Below are 19190 nucleotides of genomic sequence, written 5' to 3' on the forward strand. Positions count from 1 at the left end.
TGGTACACCAGTGACATCCTAGTGGTATCCGGGCCCAGGGGTGTGCTATACCCTACTGACATGGGACCAGCAGTGTGGCCATACCGCCAACTCCGTTTGATCTGATATTATAATCATCGAGATACTGTCACATGCCCTTTCATCACATGCAGATTTCATTTTCACAACTTAGTCTGTTGTGCTTCACTGTTTTGCCACCGAGTTTGTGTTCTGACACCAAGTTGATGGGAATTGATTATTTGAGCGTCATCTAAAGAGCTTATATTACTTTAGATGGTATTTAGACTCACATGGTATTTTGAAAAGATTCCCATATGCGCTGATTAGCTGGGGTTGATCTGAGCAGCTGTGCACTTTTCTCCTGTAACACAAAAGTTTGCTTTTAGGACAGAAAACAAGGTTAAGACCATATTATGTGGTTTACATCTATCAAAATAAAACCAAAGTCACTGTTACCAAAAGAGTAACCATGTGTTGTCAAATTCCCTAACATTTTGCTTCATCTTACTTTGGATGTCCATGGTTAGGAGAGAAGCAGAAATCTGCTCAACCATTAGAAAGACTTTACTCGATACAGGGAGTGAGATCTTGTTGCAGGTGACAAGGCAGGATAGAGTGTATTTAGAAAAATAATGAAGAGGGAATGTGAGTGTGAGCTATTGTGGCATCTGTGTATAACCCAATATGGCGGCATCCTTCTGAATGTAAATAACATAGCCAGCTTAATTAGCTTAGTCAAGTGTAATTGAACTAAGAAAAACTTAGCAATATACGTTCCCTGCTTGGTGTGATAAATACAGCAGCAGCTGCTGGTGGACGGGCTACAAACAGACATCAAGAAGAAATCCCACCTCACAACCATTTACTGTACCAAACCCCTTAATGTAACTTGTAAAGATGTAGGTATTGGAGTATTCACAGATTCATTTGCAGTGTCCACTTCCTGTCCAGTAAATTTGGCAGGAAGAAATTTGAATAACCTAGGCCTGACTCGTGTATGCGGCTGAAGGAGTAAAGGTAGAATGGGTGGAGAATCCTGGGCTGAGCTGCATGGTGGCCTGGGGGACAATCATGAAAACACAGACCCTGTGATATCCTCAAAACCCACAACTAAAAGGGGAGTCAGGAACCACTTGACCCGTTAAGCCACATGGTGGCCCTATGAGCAGGCAAACACACTATGGGCTAAGGGGTACAAGACAGAGGAGAGAATAGGATGGCCAGTGACATGTGAACAGGACAAGGCAGGGATGGATTCTGACACAGGTGCCATACTACTTTGTTTAAATATGCCCAAGTGCTCAGAATGTTTTAGTGCAAGTCTTAGACAATGGTATCTCTGAATGAGGCAGCAGTTTGGTTCCTCCTGAAGGCCCTATAACTGTCCTGAGAAGTTGTTTGTATGCACTTACTGCCTTGACACTTGTTGATGTACATGTGCTCTGCTCGAGCAGTAAAGGGGAGATCACATGTAGAGATGATTTTCTGTAGCCTCTCAGTCCGAGTAAAAATAAAATATCCTTGTCATATAGGAACCAAGTCTCTGGCTGGAAATTTCTACAACAGAGCCAATTAGTCATCTCTATAAATATATACAGATGTAGCCGCTTGAATTTTCCCCAGTTTCCATGATGGGACCTTGGCTGGTCCTTGGCTGATCCTTGGCTGGCCCCTGCTGGGTTCTGGGTGGGACCTTGACTGTAATGAGATCCCCCACTATGATGTAATGAATAAGTGGGCCGGCTCTTGCTGACACCCACTGTTCGAGAAATATGTACTTTTACTATTGTCATTTTGCTAGATGCCATTTCTTAGACATAACACCCTGCAGCAGCTTGATCTTAATTTAGCAATCACCCTTCTTAAGAACTGTCGCTTGAATATTTCCACCCCATACATGGTGATAAACAATGCAAAATGTTATTTAGATATCCTGTTTGTGTACCTCAATAAAAGATACTGCGAGGGGAGTTACTCTTTCGAAGTTGGCTGAGTTCGACTGAGAGGCTGACACCTCGAAGTCAGGACCGGACTTCCCTTGCAGCAAGTAAAAAGTCATCACAGCTGTCTGTGTTGTTCTGTGTTCAGAGATTGGTTGGTTTTCAGCGTATATTTAGGGGAAAAAACCCAACACCCAACAGAACAAAATCAACACAGTAACACAGAGGTGTAGCTAAAAATTCTGGGCCCCTGACAGAAGGTCACCTTGCGCCCCTCTGTCGAATTTTACATACTGTGAAAGAGATTTGTTGAGCCATCTTCTAATCCAGTGCAATCCAGCTTTATTTGAAAAGCACTTTAAACAATCATATGGACCAAAGTGCTGCACAGAGGAATAAATAAAAACATTCACATACTTAAAAACGAAGTAAAATAAATTTAATAAAAACCAGAACACAAATTAAATGAGAGTAAAAGGCCATTAATAAAATAAAAACAAAAAATTACATTAATTAATAAAGAAAAGGCTAAGATTAAAATAAAATTTACTATTAAAGTCAACATCTCACAACATGCCAAAGGCCAAAGAGAAAGGATGAGTTTTAAGAAGAGATTTAAAAACGGACAGAGAAGAGGCCTCCCTAATGTGAAAAGGCAAGTCATTCCACATTTTAGGAGCTGCGACTGCAAAAGCTCGATCCCCTCTAAGCTCATGCTGAGTCTTAGGAACTGTCAGGAACAGCTGATCAGCTGACCTGAGAGAGCGGGTGGGGGTGTAAGGGTGAAGCAGCTCACAGAGGTCAGGTGGAGCAAGACCACTGAGGGCTTTAAAAGCAAATAACAGAATTTTAAAATGAATCCTAAAATGTACGGGCAGCCAGTGGAGTGAGGCTAAAATGGGGGAGACATGCTCATATTTCCATGTGCGGCAGCATTTTGAACCTTCTGGAGGTGAACAATAGTGGAGCCTCTAACCCCAACATAGAGGGCGTTACAGTGGTCCAGACTAGTAGTGACAAAAGAGTGGATTACTGTCTCAAAGTGCTGCCTAGAAAGAATTGGCTTTATTTTGGCCAACTGCTTCAATTGTAAAAAGCTTGACTTGACAACTGACCTTATCTGAGTGTAAGAGCAAAGGAAACTGAATCCACTACTGTATGTTCTGTCCTGTAAATTTTTATTACAGTTTTTCTCAATTGCTTTGGCTCAGTTCTCAAATGATTTTTTTATTTCCCAAAACATTAAGTTCAGATCTCTGAACAATTCGCATCTTTTTCACATCAGATTGGAATTTCTTATTGATTTGAGCAAATTGCAAATGTTTTGGCACATGTGTGCAAAGAGTACATACAACTGTCTGCAGTTTGGACAACAAATAATTGCAAATGGCTTGTTGATCAAAACTGATGACTCGATTCTCACTTACACTGTCAAACACTTCAGAACTTCTCAGACATTTTTTATTGTGTAAGCCATCACATTCAAAACGATCTATTCAATTATCATAATTAGTATACATGAATGTATATTCTAAAATATATCTAACATTGACATTGTTTGTAATGTCTGCTACATTGGCACATGCCCTGTAATTGCAATCGCAATCTAATTGCAAAGTACCTCTAATATGACTCAACCATTTAACCACTTAACCAATCAACTTTGGGAGTATATATATGTAGATTGCCCACAGCACAATCACTGCTGTAGAATGTTTTGAGAATGGAGGACGTTCACAACGCTGAACTGCAGCAACATGCTCGTGGAAGAGCAATTGGAAGGCGTGTAAGAATACGTGGTGGTGGTAGAGGAAGAAATAATCGAGGAAGAGGTGGAAATAGAAGAGTCAGAGTCTCTGATGAAATCAGAGCCACACTTGTGGATCATGTCATAAATCATGGTTTTACAATGGAAGAGGCTGGTCGAAGAGTACAGCCTAATGTAAACAGGTCCACAGTGTCATCAATTGTGCAAACCTTTCGTAGGGAAAACAGGTACATATGTATTTTTTTGTTTTACAGTATGTAAAGTATTTTAACAGTATAAACAACAATATTGTAAAGGTAAATGCAAGTCTATTTGTTCATTCTATAGAACTGCACGACAACCTCGCGCTGGTGGCAGAGCAGCAGTATTTAACCAACTGCAAGAACAAGAAATTTGCAACATGGTCATAGCCAACAATTCCATCAGGCTAAGAGAGATCCAAAGTGCAATCATAAATGACAATGAGGTCTTTGCAAATATTAATTCTGTCAGCATTTCCACCATAGACAGAGTTTTAGAAAGACATCAGATGACTATGAAACAGCTCTATAAGGTGCCATTTGAGAGGAACAGTGAAAGAGTCAAGGCATCGCGGTACCAGTATGTCCAGGTAAACCACTGGTGTGCACTTAGTGAGTTTTCCTGTATTTCTAAGATGCCTGTATTACTTTACTGTAAGTTTCAGAAACCCATAAGAAAATACGTTTACTGTTACATTTTTTCCTGTGTTCCTTCATAGAGAATCATGGAGTTAGAACTACATGAAACGACCCACATTCTTGTTTTTGTGGACGAGGCTGGGTTTAATCTGTCCAAAGGCCGGAGACGTGGTCGCAATCTCATTGGACACCGAGCCACAATTGACACACCAGGCCAACGTGGGGCCAATATTACAATGTGTGCTGCCATTTCAGAGAACGGTGTGTGCACACATATTCCACACATTGGGCCCTATAATACCCAACTTCTCCTGGCCTTCCTAAATGCACTTTACAGAGACCTGATTCCAGAACAAGAAAGAGGTTTGGTTAGACCACATTTGCCTAATTATGTTGTTGTCTGGGATAATGTCAGCTTCCACCGAACCAACAGTGTTAGTGACTGGTTTGCTGCACATGAAAGGATAACAGTGGAATTCCTTCCACCATACTCTCCGTTCCTAAATCCAATAGAAGAGTTTTTTTCAGCATGGAGGTGGAAAGTGTATGATCATAGACCACAAAATCAGATGTCTTTGTTGGATGCCATGAATGCTGCATGTGAGGACATCACAGCTGACCATTGCAGGGGATGGGTGCGGCATTCAAGGAGATTTTTTCCACGGTGTGTGGCAATGGAAAACATCAGATGTGATGTTGATGAAAATCTTTGGCCTGACCAACGTGAGCGACAAGATGTCCACCAAGAATATATATATATATTTTTTTTTCCCCAAGAATGTTATTTGTTGTTTTTGTGTATTTGTGGTAATACACAAATATGAAATGTAAAGTGAAATCTTGTTACTCTTGTCAGTTACTTTACATGTACAGTAATACACTTGTATTGTGTATATACACGTGAAGTACAAAAATAAACACTGTACAAATACAAATGTTCATAGATTTTTTCTTTTCTTTTCTACATACTATTGACTTTTCTCAACAAATATGAGATTTTTGTTTAAACCCTTAATTTTCATGGTTCACTGTTGTGGTGAAAAAACAACTAAACATTTTGACCAGTGTGGCTCACACAATGACAAAAATACTTTAGATTTTGGTGGCCTTGGCCAAATTATTGACACAAAAACTAGGTTTTGAAGCATGAATTAAATGTTTTGGGTGAGTAACTACATTTTGCAGACATGCTATAAAGTTTTGAAGTTCCTGCAAACAGTTGTGACATTTGCACTCACAGTTTAGAGAATGTTAAGACTGTTTCGAAAAATGTGCCAAAGCAATTGAGAAAAACTGTAAACAACACACGACACACATACGAGTCCTGTTTTAACTTTCAGGGCTGATGGTCTGCAGCCTGGCTTGCGATCTACAGTGCAGCGCAGGCGCAGTTGTGGTAGAAAAATTTAGAATATAACACTTATATATACTTATTATAAAAGTCGGACCTCTCAGTTTGATGAGGTAAAGGAAAACCTCTTTTATTTCAGCAACTCAGCAAAGCGCTCTCATCACACTGTGGCATTCGGTACCAAGATCTTTTTTAGCTCTCCGAGCAACCAGTTGATATACCATAACTCCCACTTCACAGTAAGTGTCTAAATCCTGATTGGTCACAACACACCAATGAACCAAGCTTAAACGTATAACAAACACAATTCTCGAATTCTATTGGTTCACCTTGGTGGCAAGGTAAAGTCCACCCATTCTACTCAGTCTACCAGAACATGTCTCGACTGCTAGGCTCCTACTGGAGATATGAATATAGATATTGATTACATGACATTGAATCACTGTAAATACTCAGTTGTCCTTTGATTAATGATTAACGTATTGACGTATTGTCATTGAATCACTGCCAATACATGGTTAACATATGATTAGTATGATTAACAATTACTTATACATTTGCACTACCGCATAGCTTGCTATATATTGTTTGCCACAACTATTCTATAAAGCTATAACTCGCTGTGCACCAGTTGGGGTAGCTTTGAATCTCTCCCTGCAGGTGGTTTCTCCCCCCCCTTTGTTCCGCTGTCTGCCTCTCCAAGGCCCGAGCTTTCCTCAGGGTCTGCGGAACTTACTGCAGGCAGCTATCTCGAAGCGAGGTAACACAGTATTCAAAACAATCTCTTCTTGCCTAAGGCCTAAAGACACACACAGTTCCAATATGCCAACCTCCCGGGCCTACCGATGTCCAATTTTAATTCCACACAGTCACTGTGTTGAGCCCGGCGTTATATTAATGATGCAGCCTTTCACACTGACCAGTGAGAAATAACCTTGAAAATGACTGTGCTCTTTGTGGTTCTCCTTTTGGAAACATCTTACCACCAAGCAACAGATTAAACGTATCTTCTACTTATCAGTTAATCAGAAATGTCATGCAGTAAACAGAGGTTAGACAGCAAAAATTACTTTTGTATTTTTATCTTTTATCTTGGAGCAAACAGTTTTAATTGATGTACATGAGAGTAAGTGGTGAATCAGTTTGTTTGCTTTCTAGCACTTGGCTACGCAACCATTCATCAGTATGAGAGCACTGCCATCTGGCTTTAAAGAGTAAGTCAACTGTAATACTATTATTACAGTAGTATTATTAGTATTATTATCAGCTTATTGTGAGAGTGGGGTGTGGGAAAAATGTCTCAAATGCAGACTGGTTACGGTGATCAGGAGCTTACTAATGAAAATGAGAAGAGCAAAGGGTTTGAACATCATAGTGGTTCCACTTGTTTTGAATCAGCCAGTGAGAAACTGACAAAGGGACCGGAAACAGGGAGGTACATGCTACAGAGCAGGCTGATCTGATTGGCTGTTCACACAGGTTTGCACGGCACTGCAGTGATTTACATTTTAATTTTTCTGGGTGTCTGTTAGCTTAACCCTAATAAATCAGTTTCACTTGTTGGATTTCCACTTATTTCCAGCATGGTGGTGCAATGGTTAGCATTATTGCCTCACACTTCTGGGAGCTGGGTTTGAGTTGCGGCCATAACACCATGCGTGTGAAGTTTGCATGTTTTTCCTGTGTTGTTGTGGGGTTCCCCCCCGAGTCCAAAAACATACTGAGGCTAATTGGAGTTACCAAATTGCCTGTAGGTGTGACTGGTATCTGTGCCCTGCGATATGTTGGTGGCCCATGCTGGGTTGTTCCTTGCCTCACACCCATATCCTCCAGGACAATGTACGCTACTGTAATGCAGAATTGAGATCTTGCAAGTACAAGTATGAGTACATTGGAGGGCACGTCAGAGGCGGAAATGCTGTAGGTGACGTCAGATGCCGGAGACTTGGTGGAAAATCTGAATGAACAGCGAGGGGAATTTGGAATCTCTTGTGGAATATATCGACTGGTACTTCAACATTATAGTCATGAAGAAGAACGCAAACGCATCTTCTCCAGCCAAAAGCGAGACGCCGTCCTCCAAAAGAAGTTGCCCGGCAGACTCCCCTGGCACAGCATCGCCGACTGGTAAAGACTTTGCCGACATCTTGGATTCAATCGACAAACGATTGTCCAGTTTCGACGCGAGGTTGGCTCTGCTCGAGATTCTACATCAGGAATTCAAATCCCTGAGGGAATCTTTGGAATTCAACCAGCAGCAGGTGGAAACACTCGCTGCTGAAAACGCCTCACTACGGGACTCGGTTAAGTGTCTAACTGAAAATGTGACCCATCTAAATGAAGAAAATAAAAAAATAAGAGACTCATCGATCTACAGGCCTGGTGTTTTCAGGCATCCCAGAATTACCGTCAAAACCTTTATCAAGAACCACCTGAAACTTTCGGAGGACACTGTGAAAAACATCTGCTTTGAGAGAGTCCATCGGCTGGGAGCCAAGAGGCCTGGTGCACTGAGACCGCGTCCTATTGTGGCTAAATTTGGATATTTTAAGCAGGAGCAGGTGAAGAGCCACGGCAGGGAGCTGAAAGGAACGGACTTTGGCGTAAACGACCAGTTCCCCAGAAATCCTGGAGCGACGCAAAGTTCTGCTCCCAATCCGACGCAACTTTATTTAGAAGGGCTCCCGAGTTGTCATCGCCGTAGACCAGCTGTACGTGGATGGGCAGCTGTACCGCGACCCCAGTACCACTCCCTGGTTATATTAACACCAGTCCAGATAAGAACCCGTTATATATTTTTCTTATTTCCTCTAATCGTCTTCCATTAACATCTCTCTAGCTTATACATGTTAATCTGCTAATTGAACATGATGTCATATCAAATACATTACCGTCAGTCTCCGCAGCGCTACAGTGCTAACAATGTTTCCGCTTCTCTCTTGTCCTCACGTATACCCTCACCAACTTGCCCCTTTGTATGTCTCTCTCACTTCCCCCTTCTTTCACTGCACCGATCACCTGCTTTTCTACTCTGTCACACACAAAACCCTCAATCATCACGCATCTGCACAGCACAACCACGTACATATGCAGTCAGCGTCAACACAACCACTCCGACCTCATAGCGCACACAGACACATAGGGCACACACAAGCCCGTACAAGCTCGCTCAAACCTCATTCATTTGCATGTGCTACATTAGCTACACACACATGTCTAAGGACACACTAAGGATTGTCTCAAGGAATGGGCATGGAGCTGGCTCCAGAGAGAAGAGGTTAAAAATATAAAAAAACTACAGGCAGACGTTGTTTTATTACAAAAGACTCATAGACCTGCCAAATGATGAACTTAAAACACCTGAGTTTCCTAATGTGTTCTCAGCCTGCTATAACTTTAGGCAAAGACGGGTAGCAATTCTAATACATCCATCCATCCATTTTCCAAAGCGCTTATCCTACTGGGTCGTGGGGGGTCCGTAGCCGGTCCCGGAAGCAATGGGCTCGAGGCAGAGAACAACCCAGGATGGGGGGCCAGCCCATCGCAGGGCACACTCACACACTATTCACTCTCACCCTAAGGGCAATTTAGCAACTCCAAATAGCCTCAGCATGTTTTTGGACTGTGGAGGGAAACCGGAGTACCTGGAGGAAACCCCACGACGACATGGGGAGAACATGCTCACTCCACACACATGTGACCCAGGCGGAGACTCGAACCCGGGTCCCAGAGGTGCGAAGCAACAGTGCTAACCACTGCACCACCATGCCTCCCCATTCTAATACATAAAAATGTCAATTTCACAGTACTCAACACAATTATAGATCCACAGGGTAGATTTATAATCATTAAATTATCTATACTTAACAAAAAGTTATGTATTGTTAGTATATATGGTCCAAATGTTGATAACCCCTCATTCTTCCACGTTTTCTTTACCACACTCTCTGAACACCTGGATTGCGCACTTGTTCTTGGGGGCGACCTCAACTTTGGACTAAATAAAGAAATGGACAGGCTCAGTACAGCTGCTCAGCGCAATTGGGAATCCACAAATATAGTTAAACAGCACATGAGCGACTACGGACTTTGCGATGCATGGCGTTCTCTTCACCCCACCCGTAGGGAATATACTTTCTTCTCACATGTCCATCACTCTTACTCTCATCTGGATTATTTCCTAGTCAGTAGCTCTCTGCTGAGTGACATTTCAGACACAGAGATACACCCTATAGCTGTCAGCGATCATGCTCCTGTATCTTTAACCCTAATAAATAAGAAGGCCATTCCACCAAGCAGAAACTGGAGATTTAATACATCATTGCTTAAAGATGGAAATTTTATTAACTATTTTAAAAAAGAGTGGGCTTTATATTTAGACTATAATGACCTGCCTGGAACATCAGCATCTGTTGTCTGGGAAGCAGGCAAAGCTGTGATGAGAGGTAAAATAATCTCATTCTCATCACATAAAAAGAAAAGAGAAAACAAGTGTATCCAGGAATTAGAAGAAACCATCAAATCCTTAGAAGAAGCCTACATATCATCCCAGGAACAGGAAATGCTGAATAAAATACGCAAAGCAAAACTAGATTTAAATGAAATTATTAATAGAAAAACTTCGCTGGCAAAATTATGAACATGGTAACAAATCAGGTCATTTTTAGCTAATCAGTTAAAAATAAATATGGAAAAAACAACTATATGTGCTGTTAAAGACTGAAATGGGGATACAGTATATGACTCTGACAGAAAAAAACAGCACTTTCAGGGACTTTTACAAATCTTTATATTCACCACAGATAAACGCATCTAAAGACGAAATTGATCAGTTTCTTGATAGTATAACCCTTCTGAAATTAACAGACAATCAAGCGATGGCACTGGATTCTCCGCTGACACCAGGTGAACTCCAGGAAGCCCTGAACGGTATGCCCAATAAAACGGCTCCAGGTCCAGATGGATTTCCAGCAGAATTCTATAAAGAATTCTGGACAATTCTGGCATCAACATTCTGCAGAATGTTGCAAGAAACCAGGGAAAATGGTCGGCTACCACCAAATATGAATTCTGGCAACATTAGTCTCTTGCTAAAACCAGGCAAAGATCCTACAGTATCTACCAGCTATCGTCCAATATCCCTTATAAACGTTGACCTTAAAATAATCTGCAAAGCTCTCTCAAAAAGAATAGAGAAGTTAACCCCTCTCATAATTCATCCTGACCAAACTGGTTTCATAAAAGGAGGCACTCATCAACAAATACACGTAGATTACTTAATCTAGACATAGACTATTCATGCAATAAAAACCTTCAAATTACAATATTGTCTCTAGATGCAGAAAAAGCATTCGATAGAGTTACAGTAACTGGAATTTTTTATTTGCAGCTTTATGCAAATTTGGTTTCGGAAACTCTTTCATAAACTGGTTAAAAATATTACATCGTTCCCCAACGGCATGTGTCAGGACGAAAGAAACTGGAGGATGTTTGGTCAGTCTGAAGAGGGGCACCAGGCAGGGATGTCCTCTATCCCCCTCAGTGTCTGCGATTTTTATTGAACCACTAGCAGCAGCAATTAGACAGGCTACAGTGATTAAAGGCATTAAACGCAGGAATGTAGAACATAAGGTGAGTCTTTATGTGGATGACGTGTTACTTTTTCTCCAGCATTCACAAACCACTCTTTCTGAGGTGATTGCATTAATAAAATCTTTCTCAAGAGTCTCAGATTATTCGATAAATTGGTTAAAATCTACAGTTCTTCCAATTAATTGCTCCTTCCAGAATAATTCTCCCACTCCACTGCCATCTGGAGATATAAAATATTTAGGTATTACACCTAGGCTGGCAGATTTAACTAAACTAAACCATTTCCCACTTTTAAATAAAGTAGCGGATGATCTGGTCAGGTGGAAGTCCGTACCCATATAACTTATGGGAAGGGTCACCTCAATAAAAATGATGGCTTTGCCAAGAACTAATAATTTATTTGCAACGATCCCGAGTAAACCATCACCTGACTGGTTTAGATCTCTGGACTCCGCCATCTCTAAATTCCTCTGGAAAGATAAACCCCCACGTATTAGCTTAGAAACACTGCAAAGGACTAAGGACAAAGGAGGAATAGATCGGCCTAATTTTCACCACTATTTCTTAGCCAACAGGCTCCAAAACATCTCAGGGTGGTTAAAACATACCCTCTTAGATGAGCCTTGGCCAGACGTAGAACAGGCACTATGCAATAAGATAGAGATTTCGGATCTACCATTCATTAGCTCAAACATCAAAACGACAGGAATGCTTCAAAAGCATCAGTATCAGCTCTTTTCTGACAGCGTGCTGGGAGTTTCTAAAAATGACTCAGTCTTCATTAATCCCATGCAAGCGTACTCCCATCTGGAACAACCCTGACGTACTACTAAACAATAATTGATAAACTTCCCAGATTGGAGTTGTAAAGGTATTAAATACTTGGAACATATATTTGAAGGAATAGACTTTATTCCCTTTGACATATTAGTTAAACGATATGGGATTAGCAAGAATAGATTTTTAGAATATCAACAAGTTAAATCTATAGTAAAAAAAAATTAAGGTCTAATCAAATCAAATTACAAATACCACAAAGTGTGGCAGAATTCCTTAATCTAAAACCCCCCAAATTACTGTCTAAAATATACAGGACACTTTCTAAAATGGATGAATCATTGCAAAATGGGAGGCAGATCTATCAGTCAGCTGGGACCACAATTTCTGGTCTAAGATATGTTTAAAAACCTTTAAACTGATTAGAAATTCCAGTTTACAGTTAATACAATACAAAATCCTGCATAGAGTGCACTATACAGGGCATCGGATGTTCAGGATGGGTTTTACGTCTTCTAACATCTGCTCACACTGTCAAGGCGATACACCTGACAGTTACATCCATGCTTTTTGGTTCTGTCCACCTACTCAGATGTTCTGGCGCAGGATCTGTGAAGACTTAAAATGTCTGAAATGTACCATTCCAGCCTCTCCTTCAGTCTGCTTGTTGGGTGACCTAGATGGCGTCAGTACAGATTTTAACACAATCCACATGGCTTTCACCGCCTTATGCACTGCCTAGAAGACTGTCCTTATGAACTGGAAAAATAAAAATAATTTTAATATCGACCAATATAGAGACAGTTTGTTGAACCATATTAGTCTTGATACAGCTTCTGCTGCCACACTAGATCAATCTCTCTGTGCTCCTTTGATCAGCTCCATCACCTAGTGGGGGTGGGGGGTCACGGTTCTGTCCCGCTTTGGTCATTGTCGTTGTACGTGGGGGGCATATTGTCTCGGGCCGTCTGGGGGTTCCCTGGGGGTGGGTTGCTGGGGGGTTCGGCACTGCGACTGCGATCCTGGCCTGGGTGGGGCTTTGGTGGCTCTTGGGTGGGGTCCTTCTGGTGGCTGCAGGCGGAGCTGCTGGGGGAGCCTGTGCCGGCGGACGTAGGTTACCGGCCTGGCAGCAGCGCTGCTCCTTGGTGAATCCGGGGCGGGCTTGGGGTTCTGGGGGCGCTCTGCCTCCGGGCTGGGGTTCCGGCTGGGCCGGGGGGGCTGAGCTAACACCAGCTGTTGGTTGGCAGGGGGTAGTTAGCGCCATGCCCTTCCCATTTTAAAAGCACTTTAGAACATGCACCAACACCACATCTGAGTGGGCGAAGGGGGGGCATAGGGTCTTTTCACACCCCCGTTCTCTGTTCGACATTTGGAGCTGGGGGCTGAGAGGAAGAGCTGGCCGTCCGGTCGGGGTCTGGGCTGGTGGGCTTCTCGGCTGCTGCAGGGTCCGGGGTGGTCTTCTGGTCTCCTCGCCAGAGGAAAAAATAGGGGTCCACATAGAGTATATATGGGGAGTGAGAGTATGTGTACATCTCTCTATGTTGGGTGAATGTGTAAATATTTGTTTATGTGTGCATGAGGGTGGGAACGTATGCTTGTGTATGTGTGCGCCTGTTTGTCTATGCAGTATCTGCATTTAAGACCACCAACTGCTCTTTCTTCTCCTTCGCTCGTCGTCTCAGAGTGGGTTCGTTAATGAGTTTAAATGTTATTGAATGGCTTACCTTAAACTTCTCCAGTAAGTCTTCAGCGGTGGAGTGGCTCATGTACTGTGATCCCAGATACCAGGACTGCACTCGAGAGCCATTCTCATAATTTACCCAATACCTGACATGCACATCCAGTTGTTTTCTTTTGATGGTCCTGTTCATACTTACGTCAAACATGACAACGAAGCTCCCTTTTAATATATGGAGCGAGTCCGAATCATGCAAGAAAAGCGGTTATATCCCTACCACAAGTGAATGTTTTGGCAAAGCCCATAGCACTTCTGCTTTCAGTGTCGGTTGAGGAGAATGTACTGAAGGCATTACTTGTTGTGGGATCCGGAGACACTGCCAAAACGGGTGTAGGCCTATCTGTAGAGGTTGTGCTTGCAATGCCAATACTGGTAAAAAACTGAATGGGGACAGTTGTCCGACTATTGACAAAATATTTGTGCTTCTCTCCCTTGATATGTGCATCGATGGCTTTAGAGCCCATTGCTGCCAGTTTGATAACTTTTTTACAAAGGTTGTATTGTGCTTTTTAGACATTAGTCGTCTTTTTCAACAAGCCACAGTACTTATCATTTGCATTTACCATTTCTACCATTTTAAGGGAAACCTGCTACACACCAGCTATGCACATGCAGCACTATATCTTCATTTTCTATGGCGTGCATATAGGCCTATCGGGTACACACTGCCCCCTGTGCTATAGGCAGTGACGTGCGTGGGAAAAAAAAAAGGGGGGGAAAAACAGACTTTGATACTTTTCAAAGATCCGCGGGGATCCTGTAACTTCCTCAAAGCTTTGGACAGGAATGGTGAACTTCCTGTGTAAGGTAACAAGGGGTCTGGAGCCTATCATGGAAGCTATGAGCACAAAGCACGGAATAACCCAGGATGGGGTGCCAACCTGTTACAGGGCATACACACCACTCAGACATGGGTAATTTGGCAACTCCAGTTAACCTTGGAATATTTTTAGACTGTGGGGGGAAACCGGAAGAAATCCCATGACACCTGGAGAACATGCAAGATCCACAGACATGACTTGAACCTTCCTCCCACATATGTCAGGCAACAGGTCTAACCACTGTGCAGCTCCTACGTGCAATTTTGAAATTAAGCAATGATGCTGATCTAGATATGAAGACTGTAAACATTAAAAACCTGGAGATGTGCTTCTATGGGGTCACTTGTAAGAACAACATGGTCCCATACAGACAGCGAGAACATTACGCCTGGCGGTCTATGTTACATCACATTAATCTCCTTTCAATCACATTTCTTCTGTGTATTACCTAAATAATTAATGTAATTATTATCTATCCATCTGTATTTGTGACAAACACCTAAATATTTACCATAAAGACCCATCACTGAAATAGTGACACCCACATCAGGTGAAGAATACAGATAAGATTCCTTCCTGAATGTTTTTATACATAACCACATTGCAAAGGAGAAACAAGAGGGATATCTCATTACAAGCTTTATTACAGGACATTATGGGGTTCACCTAAAACAGCTGGACTTATTATACATTGATTGACAGTACCAGTATGTGTGTGTATGCATTGGGATTGTTTGGGACCAGTGATATTACTGCTAAATAAAACTGAAAGATGGAAACTAATGAAAAAAAACTGGACTAAAAGTTGAAACTATAGCTAATAAACTCGTCAGGCATTAAATCAACATAAAAGTACTGTCACTCCACCATCTTTATACCAAGTTTACCCACAATAAATTTTTAGTTTACAAAAAGTACTTCCTGCTTCCATTATCTACCAAAACAGCTGCATGTGGTGCTCCCATAAGCGAATTTAAAAAACCGTGTTTAATATCTCTGGCTCCCCTCACCTGCATATCAGCTCCCGCCTGTTACAAGTGAATTACTGCGTTAAGTGAATCAACCAATTGGTTAAATAGTCGATGGATTAATTCATAGAAAAATTGTCGGTAGTTGCAGCTCTAATGTCAACAGTATGAACATAAACCACCAGTGATAATAATATATAAATGAAACCCGGGGAGGAAACCCGTCTAAATCTGGAAATGCTTCTGGCAGCGTGCCCGCCGGGACTTGACTTCTGGCAGCCTGCCCGCCCGGGGCTTGACTTCTGGCAGCGTGCCCGCCGGGGCTTGACTTCAGGCAGCGTGCCCGCCGGGGCTTGACTTCTGGCAGCGTGCCCGCCGGGGCTTGACTTGGGGCCGCCTGCCCGCCGGGACTTGACTTCTGCCAGCGTGCCCGCCGGGACTTGACTTCTGCCAGCGTGCCCGCCGGGACTTGACTTCTGCCAGCGTGCCCGCCGGGACTTGACTTCTGCCAGCGTGCCCGCCGGGACTTGACTTGGGGCCGCCTGCCCGCCGGGACTTGACTTGGGGCCGCCTGCCCGCCGGGACTTGACTTGGGGCCGCCTGCCCGCCGGGACTTGACTTGGGGCCGCCTGCCCGCCGGGACTTGACTTGGGGCCGCCTGCCCGCCGGGACTTGACTTCTGGCAGCGTGCCCGCCGGGACTTGACTTCTGGCAGCGTGCCCGCCGGGACTTGACTTCTGGCAGCGTGCCCGCCGGGACTTGACTTCTGGCAGCCTGCCCGCCCGGGACTTGACTTCTGGCAGCCTGCCCGCCCGGGACTTGACTTCTGGCAGCCTGCCCGCCGGGACTTGACTTCTGGCAGCGTGCCCGCCGGGACTTGACTTCTGGCAGCGTGCCCGCCGGGACTTGACTTGGGGCCGCCTGCCCGCCGGGACTTGACTTGGGGCCGCGTGCCCGCCGGGACTTGACTTGGGGCCGCCTGCCCGCCGGGACTTGACTTGGGGCCGCCTGCCCGCCGGGACTTGACTTGGGGCCGCCTGCCCGCCGGGACTTGATTTGGGGCCGCTTGCCCGCCGGGACTTGACTTGGGGCCGCCTGCCCGCCGGGACTTGACTTCTGCCAGCGTGCCCGCCGGGACTTGACTTCTGCCAGCGTGCCCGCCGGGTGGAGCCGCCTACCCGCCGGGACTTGACGTCCGGCAGCGTGCCCGCCGGGACTTGACATCCGGCAGCGTGCCCGCCGGGACTTGACGTCCGGCAGCGTGCCCGCCGGGACTTGACTTCCGGCAGCGTGCCCGCCGGGACTTGACTTGGGGCCGCCTGCCAGCCGGGACTTGACTTGGGGCCGCCTGCCAGCCGGGACTTGACTTGGGGCCGCCTGCCAGCCGGGACTTGACCTGGGGCCGTCTGCCCGCCGGGACTTGACTTGGGGCCGCATGCCCGCCGGGACTTGACTTGGGGCCTCCTGCCCGCCGGGACTTGACTTCTGGCAGCGTGCCCGCCGGGACTTGACTTGGGGCCGCCTGCCCGCCGGGACATGACTTGGGGCCGCCTGCCCGCCGAGACTTGACTTGGGGCCGCCTGCACGCCGGGACTTGACTTCTGGCAGCGTGCCCGCCGGGACTTGACTTGGGGCCTCCTGCACGCCGGGACTTGACTTCTGGCAGTGTGCCCGCTGGGTGGAGCCGCTTGCCCGCCGGGACTTGACTTGGGGCCGCCTGCCCGCCGGGACTTGACTTGGGGCCGCCTGCCCGCCGGGACTTGACTTGGGGCCGCCTGCCCGCCGGGACTTGACTTGGGGCCGCCTGCCCGCCGGGACTTGACTTGGGGCCGCCTGCCCGCCGGGACTTGATTTGGGGCCGCTTGCCCGCCGGGACTTGACTTGCGGCCGCCTGCCCGCCGGGACTTGACTTCTGGCCGCCTGCCCGCCGGGACTTGACTTGGGGCCGCCTGCCCGCCGGGACTTGACTTGGGGCCGCCTGCCCGCCGGGACTTGACTTGGGGCCGCCTGCCCGCCGGGACTTGACTTGTGGCAGCGTGCCCGCCGGGACTTGACTTCTGGCAGCGTGCCCGCCGGGTGGAGCCGCCTGCCCGCCGGGACTTGACTTGGGGCCGCCTGCCCGCCGGGACTTGACTTGGGGACGCCTGCCCGCCAGGACTTGACTTGGGGTCGCCTGCCCGCCGGGACTTGACTTGGGGACGCCTGCCCGCCAGGACTTGACTTGGGGTCGCCTGCCCGCCGGGACTTGACTTCTGGCAGCGTGCCCGCCGGGTGGAGCCGCTTGCCCGCAGGGACTTGACTTCTGGCAGCGTGCCCACCGGGACTTGACTTCTGGCAGTGTGCCCGCTGGGTGGAGCCGCTTGCCCGCCGGGACTTGACTTCTGGCAGCCTGCCCGCCGGGTGGAGCCGCCTGCCCGCCGGGACTTGACTTGGGGCCGCCTGCCCGCCGGGACTTGACTTCTGGCAGCGTGCCCGCCGGGTGGAGCCGCTTGCCCGCCGGGACTTCACTTGGGGCCGCCTGCCCGCAGGGACTTGACTTCTGGCAGCGTGCCCGCCGGGACTTGACTTGGGGCCGCCTGCCCGCCGGGACTTGACTTGGGGCCGCCTGCCCGCCGGGACTTGACTTCTGGCAGCGTGCCCGCCGGGACTTGACTTCTGGCAGCGTGTCCGCCGGGACTTGACTTCGGGCCGCCTGCCCGCCGGGACTTGACTTGGGGCCGCCTGCCCGCCGGGACTTGACTTGGGGCCGCCTGCCCGCCGGGACTTGACTTGGGGCCTCCTGCACGCCGGGACTTGACTTGGGGCCGCCTGCCCGCCGGGACGCGACCTCGGGCCGCCTGCCCGCCGGGACGCGACCTCGGGCCGCCTGCCCGCCGGGACGCGACCTGGGGCCGCCTGCCCGCCGGGACGCGACCTGGGGCCGCCTGCCCGCCGGGACTTGACTTCTGGCAGCGTGCCCGCCGGGTGGAGCCGCCTGCCCACCGGGACTTGACTTGGGGCCGCCTGCCCGCCAGGACTTGACTTCTGGCAGCGTGCCCGCCGGGACTTGACTTGGGGCCGCCTGCCCGCCGGGACTTGACTTGGGGCCGCCTGCCCGCCGGGACTTGACTTGGGGCCGCCTGCCCGCCGGGACTTGACTTCTGGCAGCGTGCCCGCCGGGACTTGACTTGGGGCCGCCTGCCCGCCGGGACTTGACTTGGGGCCGCCTGCCAGCCGGGACTTGACTTGGGGCCGCCTGCACGCCGGGACTTGACTTGGGGCCGCCTGCACGCCAGGACTTGACTTGGGGCCGCCTGCCCGCCGGGACGCGACCTCGGGCCGCCTGCCCGCCGGGACGCGACCTCGGGCCGCCTGCCCGCCGGGACGCGACCTGGGGCCGCCTGCCCGCCGGGACGCGACCTGGGGCCGCCTGCCCGCCGGGACTTGACTTCTGGCAGCGTGCCCGCCGGGACTTGACTTGGTGCCGCCTGCGAAGTAGAAGTCAGGGTTAGTAATTGGGCTTTTTCCACTAAGCCCAACTTACTGCAAACACCACACTGTATGTCATATGTCTGCATTATGTTTGCCATTGATTAT

Source organism: Brienomyrus brachyistius, unplaced genomic scaffold (assembly GCF_023856365.1).
Source record: "Brienomyrus brachyistius isolate T26 unplaced genomic scaffold, BBRACH_0.4 scaffold61, whole genome shotgun sequence".
In the NCBI taxonomy this organism is placed as follows: Eukaryota; Metazoa; Chordata; class Actinopteri; order Osteoglossiformes; family Mormyridae; genus Brienomyrus; species Brienomyrus brachyistius.